We start from the raw sequence: 23080 nt of genomic DNA, 5'->3' as shown, positions 1-23080 counted from the left end.
AAATTTGTTGCAATAAACCATTTGTGATCTGATCCTAAAGTTTGACCCTACCTAATGCAGGATGGACCTATTTTCATTCTCATTTTTTTCTGGAATGCTTCTGTGCCTGCCATGAAACCTGCAAGGCCTTTCAGACACTGAAACATCTCACTAAGGATGGCTACCTGGAAGCACATAAAACTATCCTTCGTGGCTTACATGTGCAGTCCCAGTACTGAGGAGACTGAGGTAGATGCTGTTGCAGTGTCCTTGAGGCCAATTCAAGCTACAGAGTGGATTCTAGGAAAGAAGGACCACATGATGAGATCTTACCTCTGAAAGGAAAGGAAAAAAAAAGGTGTGCATAGGCAGACTTTAAGGTATGTGCATGTGTCTCTGTGTGTCTGTATGTATGTCTCTTTCTCTCTCTGTGTCTCTCTCTGTCTCTGTCTCTCTCTCCCTCTGTCTCTCTCTGTCTCTGTCTCTGTCTCTCTCTCAGTGTGTGTGTGTGTGTGTGTGTGTGTGTAATTCTCCAGTCTTCTCCCTTGTCATTTTTTCTGATTAATTCAAAGTAAATGAATATTATATACTTTTAAATCAGCTTTTCCTCTAAAGTGATTTCTTCTGACATGACCCTTAACACAACATGATCAGAGAAATGCCAACCAGTGTCATGATTAGCAAATACCAACAAGATGACATCCCAAGTTAGAGACTGAACTACAAGACAATTATAGCGTTTGAGCCCAAATACATACCATATTATAGCATGACATATTAGTACTTTTTATTCTTAAATGTCCCCACTAATTTGCTTAGAAAGATGCCTTCAGGCATATGTTTAAAAATGCACTAAATAACTAAGAAAAAAATTATACAGAGAAAAAGCATTGCTAGAGTTGGCCTTCTCTTCCTATTAGGGAGACATATCTAATTACGCAGAAACACAGCAGTGGAATTCAGAGTGTCCCGTGTATGTCTGGATTGTGACCAGGACATCTATGAATTCATTTGAAAGGGAACGTGCTGCCAGCTGGTGTTAGAAATAGAGTCATTATCAGGCATTGTATAGCTGTCAAAAATAATAACAAGGTTTAAGTCTCCTTGACCTTGGCCAAAATTGAGCTGGTTATTTAAAGACAAAAGCATGAGAGCATGGTTTTATTGTTTATAGATAGTATGTAATGTCTTCAGAATGCAACTCCTAAGAAAAATACAAAAACAAATTACTTACCAGGTACTATTAATTAACTTACAGAAGACATAAACAATTTGTGATGAGGAAACACAAATATAATCAGTTTTCTTTTTTATATAGTTAATTAATTATTTTATTTATTTACATCCCATATGTTGCCCCACTCAAGCATTCTCCCCCCTCCCCTGTCTTTTGCCTCTGTGCATGTCCCACCCACCCTTGAATCCCCATTCCCAAAGTGCATCAAATCTCTACAGGATTATAGCACATCTAGCCCACTGAGGTCAGAGAAGATAATTCTCTTCTACATATGTGCCACTGTAGGTCTTGGATTAGTCTAAGTAAGCCCTTTGGTTGGTAGCTTAGTCTCAGATAACTCCCATGGGTTCTGGTTATTTGACACTGTAGGTCTTCCTATGGGGTTGCCATCCCCTTCAGATTTTTCATTCCTTCATTCCTTCCCCTTCGACATGGGACCTCAACCTCAGTCCAATTCTTGGTAGTAAGTATCTGCATCTGTCTCAGTTCTTAAAAATGTATTTAAAAAAGAACTACTTCATGTATGGTTTCACATAAGGACTTCAAATATTTACCAAAGTGTAACTTATTATAACGAACAAATGGCTCTCAAGTTAATAAAATGTTGCACAAGCCATTGCTCAGACTTTACTAGCTTTACATGATAGTTATTTCACTTTATGGGGCAGGAAATTGTGATGTCCTCCTCCATCCAGTGTTAATCCATGTACTACATGAAGGTATCATGTACCATTTATTAACTCCATTTTGATACATGACTTTAATATCCCTTATTTCATTGAAGTGGTTGCTTATTGGCAATTTTGTCTAACACCCGGATGATGGCCCCATATTTTTTATCAACACAACCAAAGTAATAAATAAATATATAAATTAGCAGTTGGAGAAAGCAGTCAATAAAGTCTACTAAATAAATTCATTAGATGAATTGGTTAAGGACATATACATAACCCAACATTACTTTTTCTGCAATCAATAATTTTAAAAGCTTTAATTAATTCTCAGTAGGAAAAACCATTTTGAATTGAACAGAGTCACATGAGCTGATGAGCTGTTCAAAGTAGTATACAAGTTAGTAAACTTCCTCTAACCCTATCGCTATAGCTTTCAAGGAAGTGTATGTTTTTATGGTCACAATACTAGATTTGCAGGCTGAAGGGTGGGCTCAGTGGTTAAGCACTAGTACTGCTCAGCAGAGGACCTGGTTCAAGCAATCACATAAGGTGGCTCACAACCACCTGTAACTCTACGTCCAGAAGATGCAATGCCTCCTGGCCTTCTGTGAGCACTGGCAAGGCACTGCACCAACGAACGCAAAACGTAATAGTGAATTCTGCTCCTACCATGCATGCAATAATGGGGTCACTTATATTAAGGATTTTATGAAATTATAGCATGTCAAAGACATCAGATTAATTATTTACATTATAATAGAAACTTTTAGAAATTGGTGAGTTTAAAAATTAATAAATTGTTCAAGTCTAAAGTTAGTATTTTTACTCACTTAAAACTATATTTCCATACACAATAAATTACAGTAAAGGAATAATGAAGTAGGGTTTACTATGGGGCAGGAGAGAGGACTCAGTGATTAAGATCACTGGGTGCTTTTCCAGATAATGTGGGTTCAATTCCCATCACCCACATGGTGGCTCAGAAACATTTGTAACAGCGCTTTGTGGCTGACACCTCCTCCTAATCTCCAAGAGAACCTTACAGCATGGTACATAGATACACAGGCAGACAAAACAGTCATACAAAATAAACAGCCATAATAGTGATAACTTTAAAAGAATATATATCAGCAAAGCATATTTATTCACCTTTCTAAAAATATTTTCTACAATAATGGGAAAACACTATTGTTTTTACTTTGTATTGTTCAAATATGCATAATATGAAATAACAAGCTCTACAAAATGCCCCTGACTGATAAAACAACTACGGGAAGAAAAATAAAAACAATCCCTGATCTCACATTTGTACTACAGAGCTGTAGCAATAAGATAACATGGTATGGTGCAAAAACAGACTTATTGATCAACTGAATAAAACTGAAGATTCTAAAATGATTCCATGCTACTACAGATACCTGACTTTTAACAAAGAAGCCAAAAATACATACTGGACAAAAACACATTTTTTATTACCTTGTGCTGGCCCACCTAGTTGGTAACATGTAGAACAATCTAAATAAATCCATACTTAACCACCCAACATAAAACTAAGTTTTAGATGTCCCTCACCTCTCTCTCCCCTCCCCCTCCTAGTTTGATCAGCTACAATCTATCTTATTATAGAGGCTAGGTATAAACCTAGGGAGGAGGTATGTATCTCCCTGGAGAGAAAAAATTGAATAGATAGATATAGACGCATGGGAGTGGGACAGAAAATGGAAGATCAAACTGGGAGGGGAGAAGATATGTGAGGGGGTGAATGTGGACATATTGAATATGGAATATTTACCTTACTGGTCCTTAAGATATATATTATGGTCTCTGCTTTTTGTGTTTTTATGAGATTCTTGTGTGTGTGTCTGTGCGAATGTCTATATGTGTTTCCTATGTGTTTTCTTTGGCTTTTTTCTTTTGTTTTGCCCTATTGTGATTTGTTTGTTTTTGTTTCATCTTACTGTTTTATTTTATTTTATTTTTTTATTATTCCTTAGAAGTCTGTTTTCTAAGGAAAGACAGGAAGGGTGTGAATCTGGGTGGGAAAGAAAAGGAGGGAGGAACTGGGGACTGTTGGGGGGGAGCAAATAGGAACATATTCTGTAAAAATCATATTTTCAATAAAAGGGAAAAGTAAAGCTCTACCTACTGTGCTTTAGATTCATTTCATATTTAATCTATTTTTATTTTAAAAAGATAACTTTAATAACCCAAGTCTCTTAGCACAGTAGAGCTAACTGATAGATTACATCACGATCATGAAAAGGAGTACTACAAAGCAGTAAATAAGAATGCTCTGGTGATGCATTTCACATGGGAAAAAACATAGAGGAAAGTTTGCATTTAAATCTAAATTTTCATTAAGTCTTCTTCAGCTTTTCAAATAAGTTAAATTCCTCTTTACCTCTGTTACTATCCTGATATACTCATAAAGAAGAATATCAGAATGATCACAAGCTGAGTTTAGGATAAAGAGCCTTATGCAGGGGAAGTAACAGAACATTGGCATAAAGATCTGTGGACAAGATCTGTGCAGGTGCCAGAGTGACAAGCATGAGTGCCCAGGCCATTTCCACTACTGGGCAATCTTTATTTCTTTTTCAGAAAATAAGGAGCTGGTTGACCATGGTTCCTGAAGGACTCTACTGCCTGAGGGCTGAAGAAGAGATTTGTTTTGACCAAACTGTTCTAGGTTCATCAAGCACTTTTGAATTGTGACAGCCAACTGTCATTATGTAAACAACACAAGTGTCAAAGCAATTGTTTAAGACACATGTTATGCCTACACCTCCATTCACATTTTAGTTTCGCCTTAGCAATAGAGATTATGGATCCATGTTTTAACACAGTTAACAACTGTTAAAAAATGACATTTCATTTTATACAAGGGTATGCCGTGGCCAAATTTAGATTTAAAAAGTAAGCAGGTATCAGAGCCTAGTGTAAAACATTTGCCTTGAAGCCATAAAATACTTCGTGAATTTTTCCTTCTGTGAGATGCATAACAGGGAGGTCACTGGGTAGTCTAGATGACTATACTGGGAACAAGTTTCATCTCCATATACTCCATCTATAGTAATAATGTATATTGACAAATCATATTAGTGCAATTTCTTGACAAATATTTACCAGCTATTATACTACTCCATAGTTCTCAATATTTAAATCACTGATGTGCAAAGGACCCACACCCTTTAAAATTGCAACTCCAGCATGCAGATATTATCAGAGTTTATTTCCTTGCAGAAAATTGCATGTGACCAAAGTCAATTTGTTGCTGACAACTGCCTAAGAGCAACATAAAATATACATCAGAAAACTCCTGTATCAATGACCAATGTCTCCCAGTATTCTCTTCTAATGACTCATTTTCATATGCTTAGAACTTTAATAGAGACAGGGGGAAGGAGAAAAGGGAGGAGAGAGAGAGAGAGAGAGAGAGAGAGAGAGAGAGAGAGAGAGAGAGAGAGAGAGAGAGAAGAGGGAGGCAAGAGGGAGAGAGAGAGTCATAGCCCAAGTTTCTCCATTTTTGTCTAGGCCCACAAACACTAAATACAAAGTATAATAGCTAATGAATGTAGCAGCACAAAACTGATCCTTACATCAGTGCTTAATATGACTGCAACTCTACAACTCAGAGAAAACTAATTACTAATCTGGGCTTCCTGTCTATACAATGGGGTCCTGTAATCATCCTCATGCTTCCCAGTCATTTGCAGGGTGACATGAAATATTGGAAGCTCTCTGTAGAAAAGCGAGTCTGATCCAGGGCTTCTGAGAATAGAGTGCATAGTACTTTCAAGGTCAGGAGTCACACACTTGAAAGAATGTTGTAGATAGGACAGATAAAGAAATCCATCATCGTATCCGTAACAAGGGAGCCAGCTCTGCAATTATTTCTAGGGTCTGATTCTTAAAATTCTTTTCAAAACACTCTTAAGAAAACTGATTACATTTGTAATACTAGTGAGTGATTATGAACATTACCTGGGCCTTCATATGATACAGGCCCTAAAAAAATATCTTAGCCTCTTTGGTCCTTCTCTTAAAACCATAGTCATGCCTTCCCATGTGTCTCTAGAGAACAAAAGACTATATGCACAGAAAAACCAGTTTCAAGTCCAGGATTCTTAGTAATGGACAGGTTTTAAACAAATTCAATAGTATTAATAACAATAGTCTATTGAGACATGGTTAGCAGCTTTAATTAATATGAGTGGGTAAAGAAAAACATTTATAACTTTAGAAATAGGTTGATGGTTGTTAGTTTTCCATAAGTGCATCACTGAAAATTTTCAATGTATCAGAGTTTTGGTGACCCAGGCAAAGAACCTTTAATGCATTGTGATTTGGTAAGAAATAAATTGGGACATGTGCTTTAATGGCTGCTGAGTTCCTGTCTTCTCCCCTCATTTTCATTTCACTCTGGCCATCAAAGTAAGACAGTTTCTCCATTCTATATACTCCGACCTTCATGTGCTTCCTCTCTAACTATTAGGCTGAAGCCAAAGAGTTAATCTATTTAAAATAGAGCTTTCAAAACCATGAACAAGTCACCAATGTTTTCCTCTTAATATATTGACTAACTTGGGTAATTTGCTATAGTTATAGAAATCTAACACAATGTTCATTGCTTGTAATATGATCTGTACAATTTACCTGTCTCTCCCTCTCCCTCTTATTGTCTGTCTCTGCCCCCTGCCTTGTATATGCACTGAATATGCAATGGCCAGATATTCATATCCAGTGTCTTCCTCAATGGCTCACTGTAGAGGAATTTTAATTCAGCAATATGACTGCTCTGATTATATCCAAAGACCTTCTAGGTCTATGTAATCTGACTGGAATGCAGACAAACTCTTAGCACTTAACTTTAATCCCAAAGAATGACAGTGAAGTTAGTTTAAAGAAGGAAGCATTTATGTTTAAAAATAACATCTAATTGAGAGTCAGAGAAATTGACAAATGTGAGAAAGATTTGACTGAATTGGTTATGTCCAACTCCTGTGAGAACAGAGAGAAGTAAAAGAACAGTACAGAGGGAGAAGAGGGAGACAGCAGTTTTGCTGGGACAGTTGTATAGACACAGGTTGCAAGTGACACAGGTGAAGACAAAAAGAATGAGAGAACGAGAAGGAGCCAGAAGATTAGAACATAATGCCAAAGGTTGTATGAGGCCAAGCAGAGCAACTCGGTCAGAAGCTGGAAGGAACCAGTTTGAATCAGTCAGTGTGAAGAGGAGTTTTGAGTCAGATCAGCTGAGTTGAACCAGCCAGCCAGAGTTCAGTAAGACCTAGAAAGTGTGAGCTTATCCAGCAGTAAGTTTCAGAGGCTGAAAACATTCTAGGCCTCGTTCAGTTTGTACAGGAATAGGCCTCGGATAGTAGATGAAGGTAGTAAGCTTCCAAACAACAATTACATTAGACGAACAAAAGTTATTTTACAGCCCCCCCCCCCCACTTTTGGAGACAAGGCTTATCATTGAACCTGTACCTCACATTCCAGCAAGGCTGGCAGGCTAAAAGCTCAAGTGAGTCCCTGCTTTGCATCTCCCAAGCATTGGGATTACAGTGTGAGTTGCCACGTTAGAGTTCTTACGAGCTTGATGCAGATCTCCAGCCAGCCCCATCCTTTTATAGCAAGCACACTACTTCCATGTGCCTAGAATTCCATATTTTAAGTTATCAGTTTATATATTTCCTTGTTGTTTCATTAACATTAGGCAAATAAAAAATAAAAACATCGTTCCATTGTATGAACATGTATACACGATTCCTACTTTTTCCGGCAATATCTAGGCAATATCTATCACTGCTCTTATGGCCTATATTATGCAGCTGTATATGGGCATCCATTATGTCTACATGAGAAAGAAACTTTTCTATGTTCCTTATGTATTGCTCGGTTATAATTTCCAGCCCTGTAACGATTTCTGCTACCACTTAAATGGCAATAGCTTCTAGTACTCATCCACATTAATTCCTTTCATTCACTATCCTGCACTAAGCCTAGCGTGGTGCTTCCGAATCAATTTCAAAACCATTGAGCATATAGCAACTTTTAAGCCTATTATGATTTAGCTCATTCTTGAGAAATTCGGGTTAGAGTACAACAGCTGTTCATGTGCACATCTGGAAATCACTTTTAATTATGCATCTCTCAAGTAAGGAAGGAGAAGCTGTACTAGCTATGATGGTCAGATTTCTAGGCAAGTGAACACTTTTTACTCCATGTGTCATTTCATCTAGGGCCACATTGGAATCTCCACTTTTTATGTTTTAGTTCGTCAAATTTGATTTTAAGTAGGTTTTAAAGGTGAGTTATCAGAAATTGTACCATTTTACTTACTCATATCTAAAAGTAAAGAAGTTTTATCAGTAAATAGTCAATACTACAAACCATTGCACTCATATTGAAAGACTTGCAGGTGAAAATTAAAATCAATTTTAGGTATAAGGTAGTCAAATAGTTTACAATTTGTTGAAGAACTTTTGTTCACTTACTCAGCCCTGAGTTTGACTCAGTCATATTAAACTATGGATTACTAGAATTGATTACTGCCTTCTAGTAACAAATACAGTTTCCAAATTAAACATGTTGGCACAAAACTACGTCAATAGAAAAATATTATCATTCTACAAATATTATGAACTGATTATAACTCACTCATCTTTCCAAATTACCAATCATTCTTTGTTTCTAAATCATTATTGATTCACTTCCTGACATGTGAAGGTGTTTTAGAAATACCCAAATCACACATCAGTAAGGATTTTCTATGCAGCAACCTCTCTGAATGTCAAGTTCCCTGAATATATCAGCTAAAATTGCGTATTGATTAAAAAGAACTCTCTGGCGTGAATATTTATGAATGAACCCCAGGAATAAAAAGAAGCATAGCTAAGTTAGAATTCCATGGAATATGCCAAGAAATATACACGTGATGTTCAAAGTCGCTACATGAACAGAAAGCTCACATTTCCCTGAGATAACTCTACTTCATGGGGAAGGTAGCGAAAATATAAAATTAACATATTTTAGCATTGGTGATACCTTGAGTCCATGAAGCCCTATGTTGATTACCTAATACTACAAAACAAAACAAACAAACAAAAAATATTTTCAAAAGCCAATTTACCCATATGTCAAGTAGAAGCAGAACAAAGTCAATCCTAAGGCTAAATTTGACACAGTATATATTGACACACACTATTTTGAACAAAATACAGGTTACTACTTCACAAGTAAACAAGCATGTTCTCTAATTTTTAGCAATGTGATCTTTAATGCACAGCTGTCCATTTTTTAGGAAGATTCTCAGATAAAGGCAAAGTTAAAAGGTAATTATAATTGCTAAGGCAGAGTTTGCTTGATGTCCTGTGGACTGAGCTAATCTATCCCAACCTGTGATTCTGAAAGTCATTACGCACAAATAACAGTGCTTTCCCCCCTGAAACCCCAAAGCACAGAGGCCAGGGTACCAGAATGAGTGTATTCTTCTGTGACTCAGCTTTCTCTATAGAAATCTCTGTGAATTATTGTTGTAGGTGATCTAAAGCAAGACCAGGATTTAAACAGGGAGCTGAGTGTACAGCCCCACAACTTGAGCAGCATGGCTCTCATACTCTGGTCTAGCATCTCCATGTTGCCAGTCTATCTTTCTCAGAGCCTCCCGTGTCTCTCTCCATTTTGTTGTTTCCTAAGAAATAGCATGTTGAAAATAGCTGCTATTGAAATATATTCTGCCATAAATGTCACTTGTATCTTCTATAAAACAAAGTCAAGTTCATACTACTTAAATTTATGTAGGTGTTTGAATAAGACCATCATTCCTGTCAAAAATCTCTTCAAGAGTGAAATTAGGAGTAAAGTTTAAAACTTTTTTTGAAAATATTTCAGGTGTCCTTTGTGCCCCTTACAAATATTTACTTCTTGTCATCAAGAGAAAGGGAACTTTGGGCAAGTGGTTGGCATCAAGATATTTTGAAGGACAGGCATTGTGTAACAGTTGAGTAGCCATAGCAATGCTTCCATTTGAAAGAAACAACTGTACCTCAGAGTCTCCAAAACTAAATTTCTCTTTAAATAATGAACATTAACCACTTGTTAAGCCTAACTCCACAAACGTGCCACTGACCATGACACATGCAAAATAAGTCAAGGAATTTGACTGACCAAAATATCAAGTTTGATGGACTCCTTCATGCTAATTTCTACTTAGAAAGTCATTTTTTTTAAGTGTAGACTAGTGTGGAACAGAAACAAACTTAGTGCAAGGCGAGAAGTCTCAGAAGACAGTTCACATATGTCATGCCATGGGAAGCCGTACAGGCTGACACGTCTGAGCATGCAAACAAGAACAACTTTGAAACTTTTTTTCTTTTAAAGAAAAATGTTCAGCATAAAAATAAATAAATAAATAAATAACTTTGGCTGATCTCTTATCTTGATTTTTGAAAGAAAACTCTAGAGCTGCACATAACTCATTTTTATTTAACTATGTATCAGGTTGCTTATAAAAATGAATCAAACACCATGCCTTAACAAGATATTAAATAGCAATATTTACTTAATGATAATTTAAGAATTAAACCCATAAGGGAAAAATGCAACAACTGAAAATCAACCCTTTTTTTACTTGAAAAAAAAAAGGCTCAATATCAGAGAATATAATTCTGATTCCTAATATTAGATTTCAATGAAAACATTTTAAAAGTATTTGAAAATCAAATTTATAATTATATTTTGGCTACTTGGAAATACAGTAGGTATTCATCTACTGAAGGAAAAGAAAATATTGCAATTACATAGACAGAGAAATCTGAAAAATCCAGCACAGGCTTCAACCAGCTTATTGATGTTTCAAAATTTATTGTATGAATAACTGACAAAATAGTGGCCATAAATTTTTTCATAAAATGAATGTGCTTTTATTCCAGCACATACTTTCTCCAGGGCAAGTAAGACTGATGTCTTGACATGCATTTCTTATCTACTTTCACTCCTCCAGTCCCAAATCCTCTTGCCTGTAACTAATCTTTTATGACTGAGGTCACTGAGGTGGTGCCAAAACTCAATAACACCATTCAATCTACTGTAGCAATGTGCTTATCTCATTACTGGAACGTAGATTATTGAGACCAACGTACTTCATGGTCATGATGAAATGTTCACCCAAAATGCCCTATTGTTAATGTCTCTCACCGACTAAAAAACTGTAGATTAAAAAAGTACTCGTGTACATTCCAGTAAGGAATAAAGTTGCTACTTAATTATTTGATGCCTGCTTTAATTGGGGAAAAATATTTGACGTGCCTTTTGTATGATTTAAACAAACAAACAAATCATTTTATACTAACATGGGTAAAGACCCAACCTTTAGATGAACAGTTATGAAAGGTTTTTATTTCTCTAAAGTTTTAACATTGTGAAAATGGAATTGGAACCAGAGTATCAAAAAAAAAAAAAAAAACCCCAACAAGTAATAAAACATTTACAAGCTATTACTCCCAAATGAAATAAATGCAAAATATACAGAAATATTTTCTTTTTCAAAGAGATTGTATCTCTCAAACGATTTTTAAACTGTTAGTAATGATTGTTGATGATTGGATCTGGAAGCCTACACAATAGATGTGCTCAGCGCACAGCTCATTTTCAGAGCAAACGCAAGTGAATGCTTAACTGTTGCAGTGAGGGATGAAATTCAGACGGCTCCCAATGCTTATGTATTTCTACTGAAACGAGAAATTATTTGCTAATAGTCAAGGATCCATTCTGAACTTAAAACACTAGTGCATGTATCCGTGTGCCCCAAAAGTTCTATCTCTGGATTAATGTATTTATGTTGCCATGGTTTAGCAGTAACAACAGAAAAAATTACCACTGTCAAAGTATTAGCAAGTTTTAAAGAAATGGTTCACCAATTTAAGACACTTAGTAAAATTATGATAATAAAAATAGAGTGAGAATTAAAATTAGGGACAAAAAAAGGTTTGTAGAGACGACCAAGCAGTATAATGCTATTTTCTCTGCATTTGGTTAATAGTAGCAAATTTAATGATCTGTTTTGGCAATACTTGACATATCTAACTACATTAATTGTTTATTATTAAAGAAAATTGTTACATCAAATAATATCTCAGCCATGAACTCATGGACAAAGAGAACTTATGCAGATACATTTCTAGAAACTTCTTACTTCCATGAATTTTAGTGCTGAGTGATATGATCTGTTCATATCCTTCAATCCTTAATTCGACCAGCAGCAATGTATAAACAATGCCATCAATCACGATGTAAAATTACAAACAAAACTGATTCCGTATATGCACACATGTACAAATTAACCCAAAGGTAATTATAGCATATTAAAAAAAAGCAAATTTCATTTTAGTTTGTTCTACACCCAAGTGAACAAAGTGCTACATTGAATCAAGAGGAAGCTGGCATAGTTATGAGTATGAGATAAGCATACGAATTAAGATAGTTCTAATTCTTGCTTCTACTAACTGGTAATTCGTTTGATTCTCACCGACATAGCAAACAGAGAATACAGATGTAACTAAGGCCAGGCTTGTGAATTAAATAGATGACTGTGATAAAGGGGGCGAAAATCACGAGTGATGGTGGCGATACAAGGATTTCTTTAAAATAACAGGGACACTGACATCCCACTGCCTTAACTTTAAAACTGCTTTGCAGACTAAGTTCTTTTAATATCGTAAGTTATTGCTTAAATTCGCTCATAAAATCTAACATTGCTACCATCCAATAACCAGGCTATCTCACTGGAACTTGTAAATGTAACTCAAGAAACCGTATCATATAAAATCACATAATGGCTCACATGACAGAATTCAGACGTGGAAACATCAGATTTAAAACCTGCTCAGAAAAGTGCACCGTGCTTCTCACCTTCTTCCGTGAACACTCAGCCTTCGTCTTACAGGGAAGCAGCTAAATACAATTATTTCATCATGCAGACATATTTACAAACCAAACACTTCTATGAAAAGTTGGGTAAATGCATCAAGGTATCACATAATCTTTTAAAATTATGTAATAAATATTAACAACAACAAAACAAACAAACAAACAAGCCAAACACCAAGGCACTTTAACATACACTAAGACTCCACTTAAGTCAGTATTAAACTTAATTCTATACACAAAACTTCTAGAAAACTACTATGTCCCATTAACAGGGTATTACTTACAGGGATGAAGAGTTTTATAAATTCAGCTGCTATTCATCCCGACGGGTTTTAAAGAATTTCTCCACAGTGTATACTGCTCAGTAAGACAGGAACACTCCTGGTTTGCTGAAGGGAAAGAAAATGTCCTTAAATCTTCTTATTTCAAATTATTCTCATTCTATCATGATTGAGGCAGCAACAGGCAAAGACTCCATAGTGACAACATGAGAAAGAAAGGAGAAAAAAACCTGAAAGCTTATTTCATATTTACAGCATAAAGTCATTTTTGACATGCCTATACAACTGGTTGTGGCGGCTTTCAAACATGATTTCTAATAAAAAAAAAATCAGTCCAGGTTCTTTGAGAGAAAGCTCGCCTCTGGGAAGTTGATTTTGGCACTTGGCCAAAATCATGTGCAAAGGGGGCCTCATTAGGGATTCATGGCAGCCTTCAGCACTCTCAAAAAATGTGAGCCAACAGGCTCAATGAGCCACTAAAATTAAAAAGTAAGGGACAAAGACAACTTACTTAATATTCATTCCAAAGCAGCATTAAACTTTTTCTTTTCTTTTCTCTTCTTTTTTTCTTTTTTTTTTTAGTAATCAGACCCATGTTAGCCGAATGTACTGTCTCCCGCCCTCTAACGTTCAAACAATTTCTCTTTAAAACTTGTCTATTTTCTCCGCCCTTCAGAATGTTTTCTTTCTGTGTCAGTTTGCAAAGATTTCTCTGTGATCCAATCGTATCTACTGCGACCAGTTTAATAATAGAAAACGAAAACGTCGAAAGACCGACTACAGACTCCTGATTTAGGTTTTAAATAAATGAACAAAAATAAGTAAACAGTCTTCAATGCATTTCAACTTCCACAGAAGTCAGCACACACACACACACACACACACACACACACACACACACACACACACACTGTAAACTCGCATCTCTCCTATGGGCCAATCAATTTCGCTGCCATACTTTGCCCCCCAAAATACATCTGATCCCGGAGCCTTACCTAGATGTCTTCTGGCTTTTCTGTAGATCAAAGTTTCCTGCCTAAGCACACAGATATTCTTTCACACAGCATAGAGGCCCTTTTATGAGTCCCACACTGTAACAGGCTGCTTTCCACACCAGTTGAGAGCCCAGTGCGTCAGCTCTTGAGATAAAATTCATGGCTAACACACAATTAGTGGGAGAGGTTGTCTCCGGGAGAATTTATCTTTGAGCAAAAGAAGCAGAAACACAGCTAGTTTTTTTTTTCTTTTTCTCTCCCCCTTTTTCTTTTTACATTTCTTTTTCTTTTTCTTTTTCATTTTCTTTCTTTCTTCTTTTTTTTAAATAGCAAAGAGAAGAGGGTGCGGTCAGATGTTAGGATTTTGCCTGAGAAAAGGGCCCTACACAGCACTAGGACCCACTAAATACTAGCAGAGCAGCCTGGGAAGGGAGCCAACGGAAGGACTTTGTTTGACCCAGCTGCCAATCTCCCCCGAAGCCGTGCGCCAGACTAAACACTCACACTATTTTAACTCAAATCAGGCTACAGCAGCTGTTTGCTTTCCGGCTCTGAGCTCGGCACCCACATGGCCTGTGTGGTTCACCCGCGCGAGCTTTGCGAGCTGCCTCGCTGAAATCTGTTCCGGGGTGGGATTTATCAGTGGAAAGAAAAATTTAACCCTGCACCTCATGGTTAACAGAGATTGTTTGCTTCTCAGTATTTGATCCGGACGCCAGACGTGATTTTATAATCTTTGAAAATGAGAGTGTTAATTTTACACCCAGGGAGAGAGTTGGGATTTGAAAATAAGGATTCAGAATTTGCTTTTAAAGTTTTCTAATGGGTTGAAATTAATGATGAAGTGGGGCAAATAGCAGGGCGCTTTGCTGTAACTTTAGGAGTAAGGCTGGTGTCTGCCCTTTCCTGCTCAACACTCTCTACCATCCAAGATGGAGAACGGGGTGGGGGCTTACGCCAAGACTTAATAATGTCTCCTTAGTGGTCTCCTCCACTTATAGAAAGTTCCTTCAGAAGCAAGTACACAGTGTTACTTCTTTACATGGCAGGATACAAGTAGCCCAAAGTGCAAAGCAACCCAATTCACTTTCCTTACATTTCTAATTACTTATAACTTAAAGGCTTGACATCTCATCAATGATCATCAGAGACTAAAACGTGTCCATGGGTAGCATAGAGCAAAGATTAAAGAGGAGGAGGAAGCCAGAGGAAGGCTAATATTACAGTTATCAAAATTGGGAAGATGGGATTTGACAATTAAGATTAACTGCCCAAGAAATCGAGTGGGCAAGTTAGTCAGTAAATCCTTCTTCCTTCCTTGTGTAGAGAGGGAGAAGCTCTGAGGGGAGACTGTGAAATCCTGAAGAGGAAAGCCGGCACTTTTTGTGTTGACCTGAGCTTTTATTGTTAAATCAGGAAGAAGTAATATTTAAGGTAACAAACTTTAATCTGGCTATGGTGAGCATCAATGATAAAGTTAGGACACACTGCGAGTGCACTGTGCTTGCTTTTCCGTGGGTTGTTTCTTCTTTGCAGTTCTGAGTATTTTTTTCTCCTATCGAATCTAGCCAGATGTTTGTTTTATTTATTGCATGCGTGCTGTGTACACACATGTTCATGTTCATCTGTATGTGTACCTGTGTGTACATGTATTTGGAGATTAGCGGTAGTCATTGTGTGTCTTCCCACATCACACTCCCCCCTACTTTCAAAGACACTGATTTACTGATTTCACTGATTTACAGAGGAAGGTCACAGATGCTGGTCCATAGGTAGCTGGCAAACCCCAGGCATCATCTTGTCATTGCCTCCCCAGAACTAGGATGGAAACATGCATAGCTTTATATGTGGGTGCTAGCGTATGAACTTATTCCTTTATGATTGCATGAGGCGAACATGGTACTGACTGAGTGATCTCAGCACAAAATTGTGTAAGTTTTATTTTATAAACAATGCTATTTCTTAAGCTGTGGAAAGGACCCTGATAGTCAATGAGCTATCAGATCTTTGGAGTACACTCACACCGAAGGAGCCAAATACTAAGGATGTATGCCATGATGGCACTGCAACCCAACTGAGTTCCGGATGGCCATCCATCCATGTTTATGAGAAACTGTGATTGTTATCGTCCTTATTATTTCACTATTGATATGTTCCTTATGATTTCCAAACGTTCTTTGAGTTGTATAACCTTTGTGTATGGTTAGTCGTCTTTAACAGATTTAAATTTACAATGATTGTTGTGATAAAGTTTAAATACATTTGATTATCTTAAAGAAACTACCATGTGGATTTTACTGTTTTTCACAAAATAATAAATTTACTAACTAAAGCATAATATACAGTTCTCAGGCTTTCTTCTACTTTTTGCCTAAGACGGGTAGATGGGAATACATACAATCACAGACAAATACATAGAATATTGACCAGCAGTCATTTGTTCTTACTAATCTGAATGACTCTTGTAAAAGCTGCACACACCAAAAACAAAAACAAACAAACAAAAAAAAGCTGCACACACTCACCATGTCCATTCCATTTTCCAGATCAAAAAACTTACTTCATAAACTTCTTGAAAGCAATATATCCTGCCGTATATTTTATACTTTCAGAAGAATTATAAACTTTCTAATAGTGCATAGGAATGGCAGATAATACCTACAAGCATGTATGCAGAATTAAGTTGAATTATTTATACTCTTCAATAAAATCATCAGCCCTAGTTAAGGTTTCACAGACAGAAAGACATTATAAGCATTTAACATAAGAAAAAATAAAGGCAGGGGTTGGGGATTTAGCTCAGTGGTAGAGCGCTTGCCTAGCAAGTGCAAGGCCCTGGGTTCAGTCCCCAGCTCTGGAAAAAAAAAGAAAAGAAAAAGAAAGGCAGAAGGTACTCCATAACTCACTTGAACGCAGCAAGAAGTATCTTAATGAAAAAACTGAGAAAACTTTTATGAGGGAAGAAAATTAAAGACCAGTATATTTTAAGAAGATAGAACAAAAGTCCTCAATAAATATTCATAAGTCAAACTCCCCAATTGATAACCTAAGTATACAGAATAACAAGTACTAATTTTAGGGTTTAAAAAGTTAGTCAGCCTTTGAACATCAGTTATTACAAACTACCACATCAACACACTGAAGAAGTAAAGCCATATGGAATATATCTCAAGACAAAGCAATTGACAAATTGAATTCTCTGTCATGATTAAAACCGAAGAGGCAAAGAATAGAAGAAACTTCTGTCTAACTGATAATGAGTATCTGTAAAAACCTATAGCCAAGATCACATTAAGGGTGAAAACATAGATGCTATCCCATATAAATATAACTACTGAAATAAGACAAGAAAAGTATCTAAATCATAAATATTTCAAAGGGCTACAAAGTCATATTTATTCATAGATTGATTGTCTTTATATAAAATACCAAGCAGAAAGTATACTTTCCATACACATGGTCAACAAGCATCTTTTTAGTTTATCAGCCATGAAGTCTTGAAATTTCAAATTCTAAAAAAATTTTTTTCTGTATTAAAAATGAAATATTTGAATTTAAAAGGTATATAGAGAACTGTGAAAGACTGATACACATTTTAAGAACCAAGTAAATACATGGTTTTGCTCTTTTGCTCAGCAGGCCTGGAAGCACACATGTCTTGGAAGGAATGAGCATCTCTGGATCAGATCTTTGTGTCTAACATGTCTCTCCAATGGAAGGATTCTTGGAAAAATGGGGGTTAGTCAACGGGCTTGACGGGCATCTACAGAATGGGCCTGAAGCATCTTATTGCAACAAAAAAATATGAAAAGCATTAGGAATAGCACAGAATAATGCATTGTCAGTCAATTTCAAAGGATATAGATGAGACTTAAGGTAGTCCAAACATGAAACCTGGAAGAAGTGGAGCACAAGTAAAATAATACTGAATTATTTAAAAATGTATTCACCGGTCTCTTTTTATGTCAGGAAATGATTATAATAAAATATCTTACACAAAGAACTAAGTTTCACATGTATGCTTTCCATTCTGGGGGATAGAGCACAGCCTCTCATTCTTTAACAGCTGATTTCTTCCCAAAGACTAAATAATGGAAATACAAGAAAGAAAGAATTACTTTTAAAAAGGTGCTCTTTGCCCAAGTGCAAAACTCCAATCTAGACACCCAAAGAAGTATCAGGAACCTTCTAACCAAAGGGGATTTTTACCAAGCAAGTTGTCAGTAAACCTCAGACAGATCACGGGTCTATGAGAAACTATTTGAACCAAGTATAGTTTAGAGACACAGATACTAATTGAAATATGATATTTTAAATGGGATCTCAGAGCAGGATTATCAATAAAAAGCTGTTGAGGCATCTTCAAGTGTGGAATATAATAGTATATTATTAGTAAAGTTCCATTAATGTAATCGATAGGTCATATGCCTATCATCGGGCTTTATAAGAACTAGATGTGGGCTATATGTGGTTATAACCATAACCAGTGAAAATATAAGAGGTGGAGCTCTGTCCCAGTGAATACAACTACAAAACAAGCTCACCTCAGGCTCGGGGAACAGGTTGGAAGAATGAGCAGAAACACTGTAAAAGCCAGAGGATCAGCAAGTTCTCTGTGAAATTGCCTCCCAGTAGTACCAGAAGAGGTCCCTCCCTGTAAAGTCTCACCAGTGTGACCACCTGGACATGAGCTGAACAACAAACTTGGCAAACTGGATGGCGAAAAGCCCACAAGACCTCAACCCTACACAAAGAACTAGCAGTAACTGAGGAAAAGTGGGATCGGGAGAGATGGTCCTCCCCAGGGAAGGGAACAGAAATTGGTTGTCCAGTGCCAAATGGTCAGCCCTGAGAATATACATGTAAGAAACACTATTCAAGTTCCATATTAAACAGAGACTGAAATTATGCTAAAAGCACTGAAATTGAAAGCTTATTAGAATATCTGCTACACATTTTTTTCAGACAAAAAGGGACAACCTCAAAGATTCCTTTACGTTTGAAAAATATTGTCTTCAGTATGCAGTAAGAGCTAGAAAGTAATTTTTGAGAAAGGAGAACCAAATAATTCAACTGTTTCCTTGGCTTCCGTGCCATCTGTTAGGTTTTTATCTTTTTTATTGAATATTTTATTTATTTCCATTTCAAATGTTATCCCCTTTCCCAGTTTCCCCCTCTGAGAACCCCCATCCCATCTTCTCTTCTCCTGCTTCTATGAGGGTGCTCCCCTACCCACCCATCCACTCCCGCTTCCCCACCCTGGCTTTCCCTACACTGGGTCATCAAGCCTGCAAGGACCACGGGCGTCTCTCCTCCCCTTGATGTCCCACAGGGCCATCCTCTGCATATGTTTTCATCTTAAATGTTTTAGTTTTTAAATGGTTTTAAATACATGTGTTGTTTTAGACCTGTGGTGGAATCATTTGTTTAGACTGTCTGCCTTTAGCACAGATGTATAGTCTTAGTAGTCTAATTAGACTTAGTCTAATGCACAGAGTGATAACCTCTGCATCCTCCATGCAGGCCCCTACTGTACAATGCTCCAGACCCCTTTTCTGAATTCCACAGGCTTATCTTTATTAAGGAAAATGGAACCTCATCTTCCCTGTAATCTGTCCTGTTGTGAGCCAGCCATTCTTCCTACCAACTGAAATCACCAGGGACCTCAATGTACGACAGTCCTTTCCAAGGAAAATTCTGGGACAGGCAAGCAAGCACGAAATACAAATATACAGCGGAAAAGAAAATTTCTCGATGGAATATAAGCAAACAAAGACTGATAGTCTTTGGGAAAGGGTTACTGATGGTAACACTTAGCCAATCTCATCTGGTCAGACCACTTACCGCAGCATTTTTCATTTTCCAAAACAATCCTATTAGATTTCACATGTACAACCTGTGAGACAAAAGGTCCACTCCAGTTCTGATGGGTCTACTCTCGAATTCACAAGCCCCGAGTTAAGCACAATGCTTGATCAGGTGGGAGGATTTCAACTTTAATAATCTTAAATTTGCTTAAATTTTGATTACATGAGACTTTGTGGCAATAGTCTAAAGAATACTGAAATTTCACTTACAAAGTAAACTAGAAGGATGTACAGCTGAATGTGAGGAGAAAGACGTAACCCTCGGTCGTCTTACTGGAGAATGTGTGGCATCTCCTGCCTCACAAACGTCACTGTGATTCAACAGCAGAACTATGCACTTTTATCTGGGGCCAGAGAGAAGGTTCGAAGTATTTGTGGCTTGCAAAATAATCTCTCAGAGTCATTCTCCCGATCTCTCCTGAGACTCCTGAACCCTCCTGGTTTCCCCATTGACTTCTAACTCATCAAACACCAATTCTTCCACTACTCCAGAAAGATCCCTAAGTTTTTATATCAAACTTCCAGGGGGTTGGGAGTTTCAGTCAAAATCATAATATCTTTAGGGTAGCTGAATTTGGCAAGTACCAAGCAGATGTTTAGTTTGATAATCTGATTAAATTAATTCAAAGTGAATTGTAAAAGGTGCATGACCTAAATTTTCAAGAGTACTTGAGCATGTGATAATCTAATTTCTAGAGGATAAAGAGGACATATACTGAAATGGAAAGCAGAGTGTCCTCTATTTATACTCAGATCTCTCTCTCTCTCTCTCTCTCTCTCTCTCTCTCTCTCTCTCTGAAGGCCCTTTGTTCTCTTTCTGTATTTCTCCTTCACTCTTGTACTCTTTTTAATCTCCATCTCTCTTCCTTCCTCTCTTTTGTAATAAATTCATTATTACTTGGTAAGTAATATTCCTGGACTTCTGATGTACACAGGCACAAGCAGTTCATCTCTAAGTTGGTTGCCAGGCAGGTATCTATATAAAGTAACCATTTCTCAAAAACAAATACAACTTCTACACTCAGTAATGCTGTCTCAGTATTGGTGCTGTATATTCTCCTCTTTGATGATTTTAAAAATTCTGTAATAAAAACCAGGATTCCAAGAGGAATTCTATGTCACACTTTGTGGTGTTTGCTTTTGCCTGATAAATTCATGATAAAATGTTTGATAAAAAAATTGTATATTATTATTTCTAAAACAGAGAAAGAACAAGGCACTGTTTTTAATTCTGTTAATAATCTGTCTTGATTTAAAATGTGACAATGTATTTGAATTTATAAAAATTTCCAGCTGCTCTATTTAAACACTTAACCCACCACAGTGACTACTGAATATTATACTTTCTTAGACATAGTCATCTTCCATAAGCATTTGCTGATTCTGTGCATTGGTATTCAATGAAATGAATCAATAGATATCAAATTTTATGAAAAAGTATATATTTTTAGATTTCATTAATAGTTAAGAATGCTACAACTCAGGTTTTATATAAAATCTAGATAATTTGTGTTTATTTTATGTTTCTGTAAGCCAAGTTTGATTCAAAGTATGTTGTATTATATTTATTCATTTCATCTTCAAAGGAGAATTATGAGTTGGGCATCTTCATCAACTTGATTTGATAAAGTTGGCTCCCATCACACATGAGTTTCACACACAGAGAGCCAAATAACTGTGGACTGAAAGCTTGATCCTCAGTGGAAGGTGTGACCTTCCCACATGAGAGTTTGACTGATGCTGAAAGATGGTCATTTGTGGGAGATATTCTCTTGAGACTTTGATTAAGACAGGAGGCTGCTGATGAGTGGGCTCGTATACATTGCCAGGAGCCACAAAAAAAAAAAAAAAAAAAAAAAACACTTCCAAATTATCCCCTGTAAGTGGTAGTCTATGGTCGAACTACTCAGAAGCTCTGCCAGCCTTGAGGACAGAGTCCCTAGTGGCACAAGTGTGAATCATGGAGACTAAGACAAGTCTGGAGCCCTAACCAGTCAAGCAAGGAAAAGGGAATGGCAGGCACTGTATAATGGCAGGCACAGAGGATAAAAATGTAACCTAGTTTCTTATCTGAATAAAGATTTATGCATTTTAAGAATGGAGTCCTAAATCTATAGAGTTTCATATGTTGTAATTGGGTAAATTATTTATGGCTTTCCAATAAATATTGCTAAATAGGACGGCAACTAAAACATACATTGCATGAAAACATTTGAATATTGGTTCAATGGCTATTAAAAAAACAGGCAGTTTTGGAAAGCAGCAAAACAAGTACACCGAGACTGTATTGACAAGACTTAATTTGACATAGTGTTTCCTATAAGAAAATGTTTCTCAAAATATACTGTAATTGGTTTATTTTTCCCCAAATATATATTCTATGGGAAATGTTCTACTCAGCACACACAGTCCTTACACAAGGCCTTGAAATAATTACCGAATATTCAACATTATGCTGTCCTTTGAGTCGTTTAGCTATTCGTTAATGTATTACCTTCTTCCCTAGTTCGGGTTCCACACATCTGTGTCTATTATCATATATAATTATTACAATAGAGTATAAAAGGCAAAACCCCAATAGGGCTATGTTCTTATTCTTCAGTATTACTTTTTAATTTTCCTAGAAATTTAACCTAGACCTAGTGTGGTTTATCATGTGGATAGTGTGGACTTGTTCTCTATTATCCATCAGAGACGTGATATTCAGGATTTCATAAGGGGAATTACTTCTCATCTACTTTATAATGTATACTTTGGGGTATAAGAAAGTAGGCCCAAAGCCAAAACGGTTGAATTTAAAGTACCCTGCAGGCCATAGTTAAATATGTAAAAGTTTAATAAACTTAAGTTTCCAGTTACTTCAGCCAAAAGTTTATGTTTGAGAAATATTAGCCAACAGTCTTTCAAGTAAATTCTTGGCATTGGGATGAATGGTTAAGCAAAGCATATCTCTGAGGGTTCTAAGGGAGACCAATTGGGGTCTTCTACACAGGGCAAGTCTATACTCATCCTTGTTGTTTTCCCTCTAGCCAAAGACAATGCTCCCACACCGAGAGAACTAGTACCATCTAGCCAGACAGTGCTCCCACACCGAGAGAACTAGTACCATCTAGCC

General features: G+C 36.7%; 1 long non-coding RNA gene across 20 annotated transcripts in view; it reads right to left on the bottom strand.

The window, feature by feature from the left end:
• Nucleotides 1-23080, bottom strand: part of LOC103693508 (uncharacterized) — a 490050-nt gene that overhangs the window by 186991 nt on the left and 279979 nt on the right. For 16 of the 20 annotated variants that reach the window (XR_010056223.1, XR_005491062.2, XR_010056221.1 and 13 more), the window contains one exon: nucleotides 13107-13211. This is a non-coding gene — a long non-coding RNA (uncharacterized LOC103693508). The other 4 variants (XR_010056229.1, XR_010056225.1, XR_010056231.1 and 1 more) reach the window with 3 other exon arrangements.

The sequence above is a fragment of the Rattus norvegicus genome, chromosome 11 (genome assembly GCF_036323735.1).
Source record: "Rattus norvegicus strain BN/NHsdMcwi chromosome 11, GRCr8, whole genome shotgun sequence".
Lineage (NCBI taxonomy): Eukaryota > Metazoa > Chordata > Mammalia > Rodentia > Muridae > Rattus > Rattus norvegicus.
The sequence above is the reverse complement of the archived record's forward strand: the minus strand, read 5'-3'. Positions and strand labels throughout refer to the sequence as shown.